A 16,591-nucleotide genomic window follows, 5' to 3' on the forward strand; every position below is an offset into this window, starting at 1 on the left:
CTTTACAGTTATTTTTAAATTGGAAATAATTTTCATTATGCCATATTGAAATGAATACAAATTCCAAAATTTTCAGTAAGCCAGTGGATATCCTTTCTTGTGCGGCAATTTTAATTATTTCAGATTCCATTAATAGGGTCTTACTTAAAATGTGATTATGGCAATATAGCTAGTTAATTAAATTCCGGTATTTTTTTGTGGGATGTTTGACATTTTTTTTGCAGTGTATTAGTAAAGCCAGAGGAACTAGACCTATGTTGAAGTCCCAGTTCTGTTACTTAGTTGTATGACCTTGGCTAATAATATTCAATAAATGATTGAACAGAGTGAAATTGGGTATCAAATGAGAACAGCTACTGAAAATATTGGGTAAAAAACTGCAAGATGCAATCTCTTCCTTTAAATTATTTTTAGTCTAATAGGAATAAAAAGGCATAGCACATAAGTAACTAAAATTCAAGATAGAATACAGTGGATTCCATAAAGAGAATATATTTGTTAGGAAAGTCAGATGTTACTTATAGAAAAAATAACATTTTTAAACTCATTTTTAAATTTAGGATAGGTAGCTTTTAAGGGTACAGTCATGTAGTTAAAAAGGAAAATAAAAATGATGGAGAAAGGAAAAATGATGTGTTCCGGGAACAGAAAGATAAGCAAAGAATGTTGAGGAAAATGATTGCCTTTGTTTTTCCTAGAGCATAGGATAGTGATGAGATAGCCAGAGCGATGGGTTGGGGATAGCTGTCATTCATCTTAAACTTCACACTAAGACGTCTGTACATGAGTTGGTAGGCATGGGGAAACCATTCGAAGTTTATGGACAAAGGAGTGTGTCCTAACCCGTGGGCCGGTCCCAGCGCTTTCGCTCGTCTCCGGCGTTAGGCTGCACCTATCTCTTCCTCCGCCCCAACCAGCAGGGCGGAGAATCGGCGCGGGTTCTTTTCCTGAGGGAGGGAGAGAAAACAGGGCAGGAGAGGGAAGACGCAGAGAGTGAAGAAGCACACGGTTTCTGATCAAGCCTCTAGCTTCTTTATTCTGCTTCTTTTCCTTTTTTTTTTATTAAGAAAATAATTCCTCTTATATGGAATTTTGGGGCGGAGAACTGACCCAGATCGGTTGTCAGGTAAAACAGAGTCAAATGCATATCAAAAGAAACTCCCAGACTTGCCTCTGCAATGCTGGGGAGGGGAAGCTAGCACTGAATAATCCAAAATGCGGTTTTGATCTTTTGTGCACCTTGGCCACTCTACATCTGGCCCAGCATGACCGACGCCAAAATTATTTTGACCAGGAAATGGCAATCTCCAGCCTCCAGATGCAAATCTTGTTTACTGGTTCACTCCCCGGAGAGTGATAATCCTTGCCTGAGGCAGCCAGAAAACTTGGTGGCTTCCGACAGGAGTGATGTAATCCAAGTTGTCCTTTAAGAAGATTGAAATGGCAGCAAATTATAGAAGAAAATTGATAGCAAGTTATAGAAGAAATTAATTTGGAAGAGAAAGTCAAAGAAGCTTCTACAGTAGAAATAGGGGGTAAAGAGGATCTGGACTAGAGAGATGGCAGTGGGATTCAGAAAATGAAATAAAAGACATTCCCAGAGTGGAATCTAGCAAACTTGCTTCGAGTGAGAAAACAAGCAAGGGCATCAGAGATGAAAACAAGAGCTCATGCCTAAACAAGAGTACCATGAGCAGAGTCAACTGGTAGAAGAAGAATGCATTTAGAGGTGATGGACAAAATTGGCTTTGATTTGCTGAACTAGACTTAATCCACAGAACATTTAACATAGAGGCCATCAAGTTAGAAATGCAGTTCTGGTCCTTTGAGGAAAGTTAACAGTTTTGGGATCCACCTACAACTAAATTGTATGAATAGTTGATATACCCAAAGGAAAAAGTTTTTGAAGAAAGATACTGGTGAGCACAGACTTTGGGAATGGTAGGAAAGAATGGTCAGAAAGGTGGGAGGTGTGGTCATGAATGTTGTAGAGGGCTCTCAGGTCATGAGTCCATGGAAAAACTACAGGACAGGTAAGGGACACATTGATGACCGTCAAAATAGCTTTGGGACAGAGCAAGGCTTTGAGGAAAAAGTTAAACTCTTTAACATTTTCAGCAATTAAAGGAGCCCCAACAGGCCTTGAACAGGCCACAGGATTGAATAAGGATTGGTTTGTTTTATGTAGGACTGAGGAGACCTTTACAATGTCACGAACAGAAAGGAGCCAGTCATGATAACAAAGAGATTGGGGGTGGGAGTGACAAATTGTCTCATGAGCCCAATTAGATAGTTTCATGCCATTACACTATTTGGTTGCTGTATCAACATTCTGTAATTTGTAGTTTAAAGCTTAATGAAGCTGCTCTCTGTTAGTGGAATTATATAGTCCTTTCCGTATAACAACTTAATGTTTAAGTAGAATTGAAAGACTTAAAAAAGAAACATAAAATGATTTAATGATGCAGACATTAGGAAACTTCAATGGGTTAGCTTTTATATTGAAGCTAAGTCAGGAAAAATTACTGAAGCAACAAGCAAGACGGTAAGTTAAAGATAGTCCAAGATTCTCTGAAACTGTAAATCATTGGTGAACTTTCCTGGGGTAAATTTAATTCAAAATGTTGTCTTAATACGAGCCCCCACTGTGTGTCTTTGTGCAGTGGATGTGCATATGTACTATTAGCTGCCTTCAACTTTGGTTTTTGCCATTAAGAAAAGCACTATGGTAACAGAGAGCCAGAAAAATGTTTATACCCACTACCTACCAACATTAGATAATTAACCCTTAGAAAATAACTTGAGAGAAGAATACGATTTGAAAGATCTATACAGATACAACAGTATGCATAGTAGGGAACCCTGGAGTAACCCAAATGTTCAACTTCAATGTCTAACCCAGTATCCAGCTTGAATGACTAATATAATACATCAGTGGGAATTGTTATTATGCAGCCTTTAAAAAGGTATAATTAGGATAACTATGTAAAAACCTGGAGTATGTTGAACAACATTTAAAATATCAAAACAAAAACTTGTGTACTGATTATAGCTATATAAAAATATATGTGCATATGGACAAACTAGAAAGTAGTGATTCTTTTATTTATTTTTTATTTTTTTTCTGTTTTTTTTTTTTTAATTTATTTTTGAGAGACAGAGAGAGACAGCACGAGCAGGGGAGGGTCAAAGAGAGGGAGACACAGAATCTGAAGCAGGCTCCAGGTTCTGAGCTAGCTGTCAGCACAGAGCCCAACGCGGCTCGAGCCCACGAACCATGAGATCATGACCTGAGCCAAAGCCGGACAGTTAACCAACTGAGCCACCCAGGCGCCACTAGCAATTCTTTTTTAAAAAAAGTTTTTAAGTTTATTCACTCAGAGAGCCCAGGTTGGGTAGGGGAAGGGAGAGAGAATCCCAAGCACTGTTAGTGCAAAGCCCAATGTGGGGCTTGAACTTCAAAGCATGAGATCATGACCTGAGCTGAAATCAGATGCTTAACTGATTGAACCACTTAGGCACCCCTGGAAAGTAGTAATTTTGAAATAAAACTGCTTGTGTTGGGATAGGATTATGGGTAGTTATGGATTCATTGTGTTTTCCCCCAAAATTTTTTCTAATGTACTGTTTTTTTGTAATTTAAAAAAAGGAAGAACATTACTACTTGTTAAGTAATTGGCTGTTATGGGAGTAGTGTATTTACTTACCCATTATATTGACATATTCAAGGAATCATGTTGATTATTACAGGATGTATTTTGGACATGGAAGTTTTGTTTTTCCGACCAGAACCCTTCACTGTAGAACTGGTGCGAGAAAGTAGCATTGGGAGTCAAATGATTATACAGTTGTAAGAAAAGTTGTAAATTTTAATCAACCAGCTTGATGTTTTCCCTTGTTTTACTTCCCATTTTAAACATTTGAGAAGTTTTACTACCATTAACCATGTCATATTGTTCTGCTGACATTTCAGTATTAAATTTTTTGATATTCATATTATAAATTAAGATGTGAATTATTTATAAGTATTAAATATAGTATGCTTCCCATTGTGAATTTGTTAAGGAGGCAATCAATTTTCTTCTCCATACCTTGGTATATATAGTGAGCACTGATTGTGCCATCTTACATAAAACTGGTTTTTAAAACACAAACTTACTGAGATATAATTGACATACAACTGCACATAATAAATGTGAACATGCTTTGTGATTTTAATCCTCTGATATTATAATTTGTCTTAGGCCCCAATATATAACCTACCTAGTAAATGTCACGTGTGAGTTTATAAAGAATTTGTACTCTGCAGTTATTGGGCACAGGATTCTGTATATGTCCACTTAGACGGGGTTTCTCTTTTTAAATTTTTTTTAATGTTTTTTTACTTATTTTTGAGAGACAGAGAGAGACAGCATGAGCAGGAGAGGGTCAGAGAGAGAGGGAGAAACAGAATCTGAAGCAGGTTCCAGGCTCTGAGCTAGCTGTCAGCACAGAGCCTGATGCGAGTCTTGAACCCATGAACCGGGCGATCATGACCTGAGCTGAAGTCGGACGCTTAACTGACTGAACCACCCAGGCACCCCAGATCAGGTTTCTTGAAATCGAATGTATCCTTAATGATTCTGCCCTGTATCTGTCAATTACTGAGAGGTATGTTAAAATCTGACAGTAATTATGCATTTGTCTGCTTTCTTTATGTTTGTCAGTTCTGTTGAGGTACATGCAAATTTGAGCACTTTCTATCTTCCTGGTGATTTTATTTTTACAAAGTGACTATTACTAGCATGTTTTTGTTTTCAAAGTATTTCATCCAATATTATAGCTACACTAGTTTCACTTAGTGTATTCATGGGTATATTTGGTACCAACCTTTTGTCAGTCTTTCAGTGTCCTTATAATTTAAATAGATCTCTTCTAAACAGCATATCACACTTTAAAAAATCCCAGTCTGACACATCTTTTGTATTTCTGCTGCTCTTGTTTCCTCATTTTCTTTGAATGACTGACTTGGTGGCCTTCTCCTTTGTCCAGCCTTTAGTGCCTTAAAGAAGTCCTTCACATTTTAGCTTTTTCAAACTGGAGAGTTTGTCTGGACAAACTAGTCTGCCATATCCCTGGAAAAATAGGAACTAAAAATACTATTAGTCCTGTTTTGCTATTTTCTTTAATGGATTTATACCCCACTTTATTTTGTCACAGAGCCTGGGTTGACATTTTTAAAAAACTGTTTCAAGGCCCTATCATTAAGCCAGCTATTGCTGGAGGAAAACAGCTGACAATTAGAATTTAGTTACTCTTCGTCAACACTGTACTTCATTTGGAGCCAGTGATTATAATCTTAACCAGACAAAACATTTATGTCTAGTTACCTGATCAGTAATACTATATATGTATATATATACTAAGAAATAATATATGCATTTTTTATTTCTGTAATGGAGAATGCTAGTCATGCTATTAATATCTAGACTTATTAGCAAAGTATTATTTTTTGGACAGAATAATGGGCTCTTTTCTTATTTCTAAATATCAGCCTTATCTATCTTATGCTTACAAGGTAGAAAACAAAATTATCATGGACTATTATAGTGAATCAGTTCTCCAGGTGATTTAAAAACTGCAGCTGTCTAGTTGAAACCACTAGACTGAAAAGCAAAAGAACTAAAATAGGTTCAGGGAAAGTGTGTATGTGTGTGTGTGTGTGTGTGAGAGAGAGAGAGAGAGAGAGAGAGAGGGAGGGAGGGCGGGAGGGAGAGGAAGAGAGAGAGAAGGAAATTTATCACCCACAAGTATTCTGAAATGCCCCTTATCAAATTTGGCCATGAATTATTTGGTCTGTCTTCTATCAAGAAGTGGCATTTAGGATTCCTTCTTTTGAATCCAGGTGGGTTCTGTGACTCTTTTAGCAAATAAAGTATAGCAAAAATGACACTATACTTGTTTTTAAGCTTGAGCCTTAAGAGACTGGCCAACTTCTTTCCTACCCTTTTTGGAATAATCCCTGTGTGGAAAGTCAGGTACCATGTAAAACTACTTTGAGGCCTCTCTGCTGTAAAAAACAAGTCACACGGAAGACCAACTATAGGTACTCTGGTTGGGCACTGCAGCCTGGCTAACAGCCACCAGCAACAGTAGACCATGTGAGAGAGCCATTTTGGACATCTCTCCCAGTCAAGGCTTCATTATGAGCCCAGCCTGAGCTGCGTTCTGACTGCAACTGCATGAGAGATCTCAAGTGAGAACTGCCCAGACAGCCCGAGGCACAGCGAGAGGTGGTAAAAAATTGTCTTAAGGTTCTAAGTTTGAGAATTATTTGTTATACACCAATAATACCCAAAGAAAAATTTGTTACTTGGAAGAAAGGTAATATTTTAAGAAAACTCAGTGCATATAGTATTGGTGTTGGCACCAGGTGTGGACAGAAGGTGGAAAGACCCCAAGGGGCTTGTTAATGAATGCAGAAGAAGACTTGTTGACAGCTTAAAGGACAGGGAGACAAATGTTATTGGAAGCTGGAGAAAGGGGGCTTCTTGTTAAATGATAGAAAGATTGGCTACATTATTGCCTATAGTAACACAGAAAATAGAAAATGAATCTCATGAAGGTAAGTCTGGGAAGGTTTTCAGAGATTATATAGAGAGTCACAATTGGCATCTTATGACTACCTGTACTACAATACAAGAAGAAATTGATGAACTAAAGGAACAAGTAAGTTCTTGAGCAGAATTCAAAGAAAATACAGTGGCAACTGGGTGACTCAGTTGGTTAAGCATCTCACTTTGGCTTACGTCAAGATCTCACAGTCCGTGAGTTCGAGCCCCACGTCAGGCTCTGTATTGACAGCTCAGAGCCTGGAGCCTGCTTCAGATTCTGTGTCTCTCCCTCTCTGCCTGCACCTCCCCTGCTTGCATTCTGTCTCTCTCTCTTAAAAAATAAACATTTAAAAAAATTAAAATTCTAGCAAACTCTCCCAGGAAAAACTTACACATATTACAATTTGACAGTCACTTCTCAAGTATTACTAAGTTCACAAAACTTTAATTTCAACTGTAAAATTCACCTTGGTTCCTTTATCTGTAAAGTGAAAATTTTTTTAGATAATACTGAAATCATTTTAAGATCTAAAGGTAAATATTGTGCAATTGCTGGGTTATAGGGTAGTTCTATTTTAAACTCCTTGAGGAACCTCCATACTGTTTTCCAGAGTATCTGCATCAGTTCACATTCCCACAAACAGTATAGGAGGGTTCCCCTTTCTCTGAATCCTTCCCAACGTCTGTTGTTGCCTGAGTTGCTAATGTTAGCCATTCTGACAGGTGTGAGGTGATAGCTCACTGTAGTTTTGATTTGTATTTCCCTAATGATGAGTGATGTTGAGCATCTTTTCATTTGTCTGTTTGCCATCTGGATGTCGTCATTAGAAAAATGTCTATTCATGTCTTCTGCCTATTTATTAACTGAGTTATTTGTTTTTTGGGTGTTGAGTTCTTCATAGATTTTGGATACTAACCCCTTATCAGATATGTCATTTGCAAATATTTTCTCCCATTCCAAAGGCTGCCTTTTAGTTTTGTTGATTGGTTCTTTTATTGTGCAGAAGCTTTTTTATCTTGATAAAGTTCCAATAGTTCATTTTAGCTTCTGTTTCGCTTGCCTCCAGAAATGTATCTAGTAAGAAGTTGTGATGGCTGATGTCAAAGAGGTTGCTGTCTGTGTTCTCCTCCAGGATTTTGATGGTTTCCTATCTCACATTTAGGTCTTTCATCCATTTGAATTTAATTTTGTGTATGGTGTAAAAAAAGTGGTTCAGTTTTCCCAGCACCATTTGTTGAAGAGGCTGTCTTTTTTCCACTGGATACTCTTTCCTGCTTTATTGAATATTAGTTGACCATACGTTTGTGTATTCATTCTGGGTTTTCTGTTCTGTTCCATTGATATGTGTGTCTGTTTTTGTGCCAGTTCCGTACTGTTTTGATCACTGCAGCTTTGTAATATTACTTGAAGTCTGGAATTGTGATGCCTCTAGCTTTGCTTTGCTTTTTCAAGGTTTCTTTGGCCACTTGGAGTCTTTTGTGGTTCCATACAAATTATCATATTGTTTGTTCTAGCTCTGTGAAAACTGCTGGTGGTGTTTTAATAGGGATTGTATTAAAGTGTGTAGATTGCTTTGGGTAGTATAGACATTTACTTTCAACCCATGAGTATGGAATATTTTTCCATTTCTTTCTGTCATCTTCATTTTCTTTCATAAGTGTTCTGTGGTGTTCAGAATACAGATCTTATATAATACCTCTTTGGTTAGGTTTGTTTCTCCTAGGTATCTTAATGGTTTTTGGTGCGATAGTAAACGGGATCAATTCCTTGGTTTCTCTTTCTGCTGCTTCATTATTGGTGTATAGAAATGCAACAGATTTCTGTACATTGACTTTGTATCCTGTGACTTTACTGAATTCATTTATCAGTACCAGTAGTTTTTACTGGAGTCCTTTGAGTTTTCTATGTAGAGTACCATGTCATCTGCAAATAGTGAAAGTCTGACTTGCTGATTGATTTGGATGCCTTTTTATTTCTTTTTGTTGTCTGATTACTGAGGCTAGGACTTCAGTACTGTGTTAAATAACAGTGGTGAGACATCCCTCCTTGTTCTGACCATAGACGAGAAGCTCTCTGGTTTTTCTCCATTGAGGATGATATTAACCGGGGGGGGGGGGGGGGTTCATATATGTCCTTTATTATGTGGAGGCATGTTCCCTCCACTACTAGGAATTAACCCAAACGATGCAAAAATACTGATTCAGACGAACACATGCACTCCGATATTTTTAGCAGCACTGTCAACAGTAGCCAAATTATGGAAGGAGCCCAAATGTCCATCAACTGATGAATAGATAAAAGAAGATTTGGTATATATGTGTGTGTGTGTACACACACACACACACACACACACACACACACACACTAGAATATTACTCGGCCATAAGAAAGAATGAAAATTTTGCCATTTGCAATGATGTAGATGGAGCTGCAGAGTATTATCCTAAGCCAAATAAATCACAGACAAATACCGTATGATTTGACTTGTGGAATTTAAGAAAACAGATGAACAGAGGTAAATACAAAAAGAGAGGCAAACAATAAAACAGTTGTTAACTATAGAGAAAAAACAGGGTTGCTGGAGGGGAGGTGGGCAAGAGGATTAGTTAAATGGGTGAGGGGTATTAGGGAGGGCACTTCTGATGAGCACACGGTGTTGTATGTAAGTGATGCATCTAGAAATTCTACACCTAAAACTAATATTACAGTGTATTAACTAACTGGAAGTTAAATAAAAACTTGAAAAAGTGTTTGCAAGCATTGGTGTCGAAGCCAAAGCTGATAGAAGGTGCCATATACTTAACTCATTGAAATGACACTATGTGTAAACTTTCTTTCAACTAAGATTTTTCATTAAGATAGAAGTGTTTGTAAATGATGTGTGGAAGCCTATGGAAAGTACCATACACTTAAGCCTTTGGAAACTGCACTGTATATAAGCTTTGTTTCAACTAACATCTTCCTTCATTAAGATAGAAGTGTTTGCAAACGTGTGGAAGCATTTGGAAGCACCGGATACTTAAGTCTTTGAAACTACACTATGTATAAACCTTCTTTCAACCAATATCTTCTTTCATTAAATAGAAGTGTTGGTAGGGGCACCTGGGTGGCTCGGTTGGTTAAGCTTCTGACTCTTGACCTTGGCTCAGGGCATGATCTCATGGTTCGTGAGTTTGAGCCCCGCATCACACTGGGCACTGCGAAGCATGCTTGGGATTCTCTCTCTGCCCCTCCCCCACTTGTGCACACGTGCTCACGAGTACTCTCTCTCAAATATAAATAAATTAAAAAATAAGAAATGTTGGCAAACTTATAGAAGCCTGTAGAAAGAGCCATCTTCTTAACTCATGACAAATACAGTATTCTGAATAAACCTTCTTTCAGCTAACATCTTTTAAGATAGTAAAAATAAGTAAGTAACATAAAGGTAAGTGTTGTTCTTCACAGAACTCTTGAAATTATAGAATGAACTTTCAGTGTTGAAAGAGTGACTATGGAGGGTATCATACTGGATACCAAATAATTGGAAGTTACAATGCCAAGTAATGAAAAAACACCACAGAGTTTAACGAATACGTTATGTACAAAGGTGACCAGCTACCTACCGGTGCACCAGCTCCACACAACCCTCCTTTGGATGAAGCAAACAACCATCACAGATAGTGCTGTTCATTATCATCTCTAGGTAAAGAATTTTATGTGGAAGCCTCTCTTAAGGAGTTTCATTTGAGCTAAAACTGCATTCGTATGGGACATTGTGAATAAAATGGGCTCCATCTGAAGAACCACATTTCTAAAATACAAGGGGAAGAAAGATTTAAAACTGTGTAAAGAAAATATTTTGAAAATTAGTTACCACAAATACTCCAATAATTGCTGGGAGGTTTTTGTTTTGTTTTGTTTGTATTGTATCTTGTGAAAAAACAGCAAGTAGCTGCAGTATGACTGTTGAAAGTAATAGTTACTACATAAAATGAAGCACTTTACTGTGTCACCTAGACTTACCTGGGAGAATATCAGATGCTGAACTTAACAGCAGGTGGTTAACTCAGAATAGAAAAGTGCGGTTGATCTAGATCAAAAGAGCAAAATTAAATCCAAGTACAAGAGCAATCATACAATTTCTAAGCAATATTAGCATCTTACAACAACATATCACCTGTCAGTTCTTTTAAACATCCTACAAGTCTGTCAGTCTGTTCATGAGAATTGTATATTTGGCCCAAAAACTACAAAAAAATTCCTAACTTTAAAAAACTTTTTATTTTTGAGAAAGAGAGAAACAGGAGTGAGGGAGGGGCAGAGAGAGAGGGAGACACAGAATCTGAAGCAGGCTCCAGGCTCTGAGCTGTCAGCACAGAGCCTGATGCGGGGCTCAGACCCACAAACCGCGAGATCATGACCTGAGCCGAGTTGGACACTTAACTGACTGAGCCACCCAGGTTCTCCTTCTCCTCATTTCTAATAGTTGGACTTGAAGAACTAGTCAATATTAACAATCACCAACATTCAATTGAAAAAATCACTAGCCATGCTTAGAAAAAAAGTTACTCATAAAAAGGAAAATTAGTTATATAAGCAGACTCAGAATGGCAGTGATGATGGAACTAGCAACAAAGATGTTAAAACAGCTCTGTGTTTACTTAAAGGGGAATATGAACATAAGGAGAGAAATTGAAAATATAAAAAAGAACCAAATAGAATTTCTGGAGGTAAGAAGTATATCTGAAAAAAATTGTATAGAATTAATGCAGATTATACACTGCTGAAGAAGAGGTTATTAAAATTGAAGCCAGAGTGATAGAAACTAACCAAAGTGAGGTACAGAGAGGGAAAAAAAAAAGATGAGATAAAATTAACAGAGTCTTGGTAGTCTGTGAGACAAGATTGGTCTAATATATATGTAATTTGAGTCCTAGAAGGAAGAGAAATAATTTGAAATAATGCCTAAAACTTTTTGAAATGATGCCTGAAAATCTTTTAAATTTGATGAAAAATATAAACCCACAAATCCAAGAATTTCAACAAATCTAAAGAAATTTAAGCGCACAACAACAATAAAAAAACATGTCATAATCAAATTACTAAAAAAGAATAGTGATAAAAAATCTCAAGAGTAGCTACAGGGGGAAAAAACTCCTTAACAGATGAATAAACTTAATTTATACAGACTTCTTGTCAAAAATATACAAGCCAGATAATAGGTAATAAAATGGCATCTTTAAAGTGCTAAAAGGATAAAACTGTCAATGCAGAATTCTATAACCAATGAAAATATTCTTCAAAAATAGTTGAAATAGACATTTTCAGATGAACAAAAGCTCAGAGAATTCATTAACAGAAAATGTGCACTATAAGAAATGTTAAAGGAAGTCCTCCCCTGCAGAAAGAAAAGAATATACCAGCAACATGAAGGAATGAAAAGCAGCAAAATGGAAATACTGGGTATACATAAAAAATACTTTTCCTTGGAGTGCCTGGGTGGCTCAGTCGGTTGAGTGTCCAACTTCAGCTCAGGTCATGATCTCCTGGTTCCTGGATTCAACCCCCACAGCTCAGAGCCTAGAGCTTGTTTTAGATTCTGTGTCTAACAGCTCAGAGCCTAGAGCCTAGAACTTGTTTTGGATTCTGTGTCTCCCTGTCTCTCTTCCCCTCCCCGGCTTTCACTCTGGCTCTGTTTCTCTCAAAAATAAATAAAACATTTAAAAATTAAAAAAAAAATACTTTTCCTCTTGTTCCTAATTCTTAAAAAGATGTGACAAAGTATAATACTTATAATTCATTGTAACCGCGATCTATTACATATATAAGACATTATTACTTTGCACAAGGACAAAAAAGGGAAATGGAAGTATACCCTGGCAAGATTCCTATGTTATAGGTAAAATGGTATATCATTATTTGAAGGTAAACTATGATAAATTCAAGATGCAGATTTCGGAATCTTAGCACTACTGACGTTGGGGGCTGGATAATTCTTTCTTGAGGTGGGGGTGTTGTCCTGTGCATCATAGGAGGTTTAGCAGCATCTCTGGTCTTCTACCCACTAGATGCCAATAGCAGTGTCCCCTACCCCCAGTTATGACAACTAAAATGTCTTTGAACATTGCCAAATGTCCCTTGAAAGTCAAAATTGGCCCTGGTTAAGAACCACTGCCTTGGAGAAACCACAAAATGGGCAGGGAATCTATGTCTATATCTACATCTATATCTCTAAAAAGCCAGTGGTAGAGATCAAATGGATACTAAAAGCCCCTCACCAAAAAAAAAAAAAAAAAAAAAAAAAGGAAAGGAAAACAAAAGAAAGAATAGATTAAACAAAAGAATAGGCAGAGATTCTCAGACTAGATTTTTAAAAGCATGTCCATCACCTGATGAATGGATCAAGAAGATGTGGTATATATATATATACAATGGAGTACTACATGGCAATGAGAAAGAATGAAATATGGCCATTTGTAGGAAAGTGGATGGACCTCGAGGGTGTCATGCTAAGCAAAATAAGTCAGGCGGAGAAGGACAGATACCATATTTTTTCACTCATAGGTCTAACAGGAGCGACCTGGCAGGGGACCATGGAGAGAGGAAGGGGGAAAGAGAGCTGGGGAGAGTAAGGGACACAAATCATGAGAGACTATTGAATACTGAAAATGAACCATGGACTGAAGGGGGAGGGGGAGGAAGGGAAGGGGGTTGATGGTCATGGTGAGGGGCACTTGTGGGGAGAAGCACTGGGTGTTATACAGAAACCAATTTGAAAATAAACCATTAAAAATAATAAAATAAAATAAAATAAAATAAAATAAAAGCAATAGTCCACCATATGCTAGCTACAACCACAAAGAGAAACCATTTATTCTACTACCAAAATGCAAAGATGTAAAGGTCTGATAATACCAAAGACTGGTGAAATTTGGGGTCATTCAAAGTTCTCATACAGAGCTGGTAGGAGTGTAAATTGTTATGACCACTTTGGAAAATCTTGTGGCATTATTTGGCAAAGCTCAAGACTTACAGACCCCATAACCCAGCAATTCCACTCATAAGCAGATATACCCTGGAGGACCTCATGTTTTCTGTGTGTAAGGATATTGACAATAGCATTGTTTATAATGGGAAAAAACTGGAGAAGTCCATCTAAAACAGATCAACAAGCTTCATCTGCCTATATGGAACAATAGGATGGATGGATCTTACAAATAATACTAAGTGAAGGAAGGAAGACAGAAAAGGATACAAATAGTATGAGTTTATACAAAGGAAATTTGAAAATGGGCAAAACTAACTTCATTGCATATTCATATATTTTAGGTCATAAAAACACAAAAGCAAATAAATGATTATCATGAAAGTCATGTTATTGTCTTTGATAGGAAGACATACAGTTAATGGGGACTTCTGGGAATATTCTATTTATTGGCCTTGGATATTATTATATCTATATATAAATATGTTTTTTAACATTTATTTTTGAAAGAAAGCATGGTGGGGGGAGAGGCAGAGAGAGAGGGAGACCCAGACTCTGAAGCAGCTTCCAGGCTCTGTGCTGAAAGCTCAGAGCCTGACATCAGGCTCTAACAAACTATGAGATCATGACTTGAGCCAAAGTCTGATGCTTAACCGACTGAGTCACTCAGGAGCCCCTCTATATAAATATCTTTAAAATGTAAAAATATATATCACAAAGTTAATTAGTAAAAAGGGGGAAGCTCTTTACAAGTATCTCTTATTTTAGTACCCTCCACGGGGCAGTTCAATGCTTTATTAGAAAATGAAAAGGATCCTAGATCCTAGCATTTTAAATAAAAATAACTGTTTAAATCCTTCTAGGAAGAAACTTGTCTGGCTGTCTGGCTGTCTCTTTCTGAATTATGGATATATTTGGGGCTCCGGAGGCTTTTAATATGTTTGTTGTGCATTTTTGTGATGTTAAAAATACCAGGGAATTTTTGAACACCATCCAGATTTTAAAACTGCCCTTCAACAAATGTAAATACAAATGCCCTTCAACAACTGGGTGGCTCAGTTGGTTAAGCGTCTGGCTTCGTCTCAGGTCAAGATCTCACGATTAGTGGGTTTGAGCCCCGTGTCAGGCTCTGTGCTGACAGCTAGCTCAGAGCCTGGAGCCTGCTTGGGATTCTGTGTCTCCCACTCTCTCTGACCCTCCCTTGCTCGCACTGTCTCTGTCTCTAAAAAATAAATAAAAGCCATTAAAAAAATTGAAAAAAATGTAAATGACTAAAATAGGAATACTATATGTTGAGAGTAATCTGTGACTTCAGATCACGGTGATGTGTTGGTTGTGACTTCCACTGGCTCCTGAGAGTTGATTGTGTGCGTCTCTTCCCAACTCTAAAATCAGTGATATCCCAATGGCACTGCTAGTTTGTAACTGACCATGGTGGGACTGTTTACAGCATGGAAATTGGCAACTGATAACACTGAAAATCAGCACGCCCACCTCCACCCCACCCAATTCATCATCATGCCTCTGCTTAAAAACTCAAGAGATCTGAATATAAGTTTTTTCATTAACTTTCTTTTTTTAGAGAAGCTTAACATGTTTGACAAATAACTCTTATCAAGACAGTCTGGTGCCTCCTGAGCCTTAAACAGGCAAACGTCTTAAACAAGAGACCTTAGCTGAAGGGAAATTTAGAAAATAAGCAACAAAGAGTGGAAAATAGAAGAATAAACAGCGTGGCATGCATTGGACCAAGCCCCTGCCCCTTTCTGATAGTGTTGCTAATAGGAAAAAGAAAAATCATTGAAATAATCTCTCCTTCCTTAGTTCCATTTGCTCAACAGTTGATTTCTACCTTCAGCTGCTCACCCAGCAGAGAATAAAACTGTCCTCTGATCCTTGATGTGAAACCGTGGAAGCAGTTTTCTGATTTTGAAAATCATGCTATTTAGAGCTAATGTCTTCAGTATTTAATATATAACCTTTCTTTTCTCTTTGTTCTGGCTTCCTCAAGCTATTTAATAAAGGTCCCTACAGTTTTATTGCTTTTATGTTAATCAGAGATTCAGAAGTATTACTTATCCATCCTTTCCCCTGGACAGAAAACTCTGAGTGTCCATCTAATAAGAAGGCATCCGAGAACTCAGAAAACCCAGACTGCGGTTTTTGGCTGTGTTGACCGTTTACCTGATGGTAGTCATTTAGCTGTGCATTGCCTCCATCTCTGCTAAGTTGTGGGTTTTAAATACCGATGCTATGATTCATAAAAGTTTGGATTTATCCTTTGGAGCCCTTTGGAATAAACGCAGTGTTGAAGAATAATGTGGTAAAATCGATTTAATAGTCTAACTCCCAACTAGAAAAATTCCTTTGACATTTCAGTGATGGCTGTGTTCTCTTCCCTTTTATGTGACGTGATCTCTTTCTTTTCTCATGTATGTTTAGTACATTGACCCCAATAGATCTGGTTTCTATATTAAAGAGAAGCTACTTCTTTTGAAATATTTGCTTCCCCCCCCCCAGTGGCCAGCAGGTCCCAAAGTATGTTCCCCCTCCCCGCTTTTCTCTCTCTGTTTCTCTCCCTTTCTCTCCTGCTCTTATACTAGCTTGCACAGCAGTACATTTAAAGGTACAGCATCAAAATTGCGCCAATATTCTTCTCAAAATTAGAACAAACTATCCTCAAATTCATATGGAACCACAAAAGACCCCGTTTAGCCAAAGTTATATTGAAGAAGAAAACCAAAACGGGAGGTATCACAATCCCAGATTTTAGCCTCTACTACAAAGCTGTCATCATCAAGACAGTATGGTATTGGCACAAAAACGGACACATAGACCAATGGAATAGAATAGAGAATCCAGAGCTGGGCCCACAAATGTATGGTCAATTAATTTTTGACAAAGCAGGAAAGAGTATCCAATGGAAAAAAGACTGCCTCTTTAGCAGGTGGTGCTGGGAAAACTGGACAGCAACATGTAGAAGAATGAAACTAGACCAGTCTCTTACACCATACACAAAAATTAACTCAA

This window comes from Suricata suricatta, chromosome 13 (assembly GCF_006229205.1).
Source record: "Suricata suricatta isolate VVHF042 chromosome 13, meerkat_22Aug2017_6uvM2_HiC, whole genome shotgun sequence".
Taxonomy (NCBI): Eukaryota; Metazoa; Chordata; class Mammalia; order Carnivora; family Herpestidae; genus Suricata; species Suricata suricatta.